At 51.4% G+C, this 2733-nt stretch overlaps 1 pseudogene; it reads left to right on the top strand.

The window, feature by feature from the left end:
- The first annotated feature begins 2080 nt into the window (after positions 1–2080).
- LOC121873744 lies at positions 2081–2245 on the top strand (annotated as a pseudogene).
- The last annotated feature ends 488 nt before the right edge of the window (positions 2246–2733 follow it).

Here is a 2733-nt window from a genome sequence, read left to right as displayed (position 1 = left end):
TTGGTCTCTGACCGCAAGGGAAGAGCGCTTTTATTAGTTCAAAACTGGTCGGGCCCCGGTCCGTAACCCACCTGTGGTGAATCTGAATAACTTCGGGCTGAGCGCACGGTCTCCGCACCGGCGCCGCTTCTTTCAAGTGTCTGCCTTATCAGCTTTCGATTGTAGGTTATGCGCCTATAATGGCTATAACGGGTAACGGGGAATCAGGGTTCGATTCCGGAGAGGGAGCCTGAGAAACGGCTACCACATCTAAGGAAGGCAGCAGGCACTAAATTACCCAATTCCCGGCAACGGTAGTGACGAAAATAACGATGTGAGTCTCATCCGAAATTCCTCGTGAATCGAATGAGTACACTTAAATCCTTTTTAACGAGTATCCATTGAGGGCAAGTCTGGTGCCAGCAGCCACGGTAATTCCAGCTCCAATAGCGTATATTAAAGTTTGTTGCGGGCTAAAAAGCCTGTGAGTTGATCTCAGTTCCGACTGACGGTGCACCGCCCGGTGTTTACTGTCACGCCTGAACAGTTACTTCCCTGCCGGCTCGCGACGGGATGCTCTTGTCGAGTGTCCTGAGGAAGCCGGAGAGCTTTACTTTGAAAAAATTAGAGTGCTCAGAGCAGGCTATTTGAATGGTCCAATGGTGATGCATGGAATATCGGAATAGGACCTCGGGTTTATTTGTTGGTTTTCGAACCAGAGGCATGACTAATCGGAACAGGCGGGCATTCAGATGGCGACGCTTAGAGGTGAAATTCTGGACCGTCTTTGAAGACGAACTACTGCTAAAGCATTTGCCAAGGATGTTTTACACCAAGAACGAAAGTTAGAGGTTCGAAGGCGATCAGATAACGCCTCTAGTTCTAACCATAAACGATGCCAACTAGCGATCCGCCGGCGTTATTCCCATGACCCGGCGGGCAGCTTCCGGGAAACCAAAGTCTTTGGGTTCCGGGGAAGTATGGTTGCAAAGCTGAAACTTAAAGGAATTGACGGAAGGGCACCACCAGGAGTGGAGCCTGCGGCTTAATTTGACTCAACACGGGAAACCTCACCAGGCCCAGACACCGGAAGGATTGACAGATTGAGAGCTCTTTCTCGATTCGGTGGGTGGTGGTACGGTCGTTTTAGTTGGTGCGGTTTATCGGTTTGGTTAATCTTTATAACTTAACGAGACTCTGGCCTACTAAGTAGTCGACGGATCTCCAGAAAATGGTGTCCAGTTCGCAACTTCTTCTTAGAGGGATAAGCGTGCAATTCTAGTCAAGACCCAGGATTGAGCAATAACAGGTCTGTGATGCCCTTAGATGTTCTGGGTCGCACGCTGCCATACACTGAAGGGATTACAGTTTTCCGAGAGTGAGCGGGTAACCCGTTCAAAGCCTTTCTTGATAGGGATTGGGGCTTGTAATTGCTTCTCATGAACGAGGAATTCCCAGTAAGTGCAAGTCATCAGCTTGCGCTGACTACGCCCCTGCCCTTTGTACACACCGCCCGTCGCTACTACCGATTGAATGATTTAGTGAGGCCTTCGGACTGGCGCTCTTGGATTGTCGGCCCCGTTGCCCGCGAGGGTTTTCTGGGGTCGTCGCCTCGAGCTGACGGAAAGATGTCCAAACTTGATCATTTAGAGGAAGTAAAAGTCGTAACAAGGTTTCCGTAGGTGAACCTGCGGAAGGATCATTAACAGAGAGAAAGAGAACGGGGCGCTCTTAAAACTACTACTACTCTCCTGATTTGGGCGGTCTCGGGCTCTGCTCTGGCAACTCCAGCAGCGAAGGAGGACAATCCCGGCCCCCGCACCAAAAATAGGTACCACCACGCTGTAGGTGGACCACACTCGGGCGAGAGCGCGAAGACCGGAGGAGGAGGACGGACGGGGCTTTGGACGGCTGCCCGTCCGTTCCTTACTACCGGCGAATAAGCCTCTTGACCCAAAAAGAGTGAAATTCTAGTGTCAAAAAACAACAACAAGCCGTCCGGCCAAACCCAAACCACAAACTTGGGCTATGTCTGTCAAACCCTTTCATTGAGACTCGACCTGTGATGGTTAGTCGCAAAAAGACCAAATGGCAAATACACAACTCTTAACGGGGGATCACTCGGCTCGTGGGTCGATGAAGACCGCAGCAAACTGCGTATCGGTATGTGAATCGCAAGAATACCAGATACATCGACAAGTTGAACGCATATTGCGGCGGCGGCAGCCATATGAGCTTGAAATGCCGCCACCTTCCACGAGGGTCGGAAATATATATCCATCGGTTGCTGCGAGTTCGGTGCCTGCTGACTGTCTCCCCGACAGGGTAACTCCAACCGAAGCTTCCGCTTTGGGTTTAATCGCCCGCGCCAGCGAGGCGCGTCTCTTTAAAAACAAGGCGTTTATCACTAGCAAGTCCATGGACTTGGCGCACTCCACATTCAAATCACAACAAAGAAGCGACAGTTGTCGCCTGCAAATAACCGAGGCGCGCTTTTTGCCTGCTGTCCACAGAGACACGAATACCGCCGCCGCCATGCGGCTGATGCTGCACATGTTCTAAGAGGCATCGCCCACGAAGAGTGAAAAACGAAACCGGTCGGGATATCTTTTAAGTAAGCCCCGCCGGAATTTCGTCTATCACCGAAAAGGCGCGGCATGCATTGCAGTGAACCTAAATTGATGAGTGCGCCTGGGCCCGCAGTCTACCATGTAGTGGTGCAGGCAGAGAGATGAGAATGCTTGGGTGACGCCG

The sequence above is a fragment of the Homarus americanus genome, unplaced genomic scaffold (genome assembly GCF_018991925.1).
Source record: "Homarus americanus isolate GMGI-L3 unplaced genomic scaffold, GMGI_Hamer_2.0 scaffold25289, whole genome shotgun sequence".
In the NCBI taxonomy this organism is placed as follows: domain Eukaryota; kingdom Metazoa; phylum Arthropoda; class Malacostraca; order Decapoda; family Nephropidae; genus Homarus; species Homarus americanus.
The sequence above is the reverse complement of the archived record's forward strand: the minus strand, read 5'-3'. Positions and strand labels throughout refer to the sequence as shown.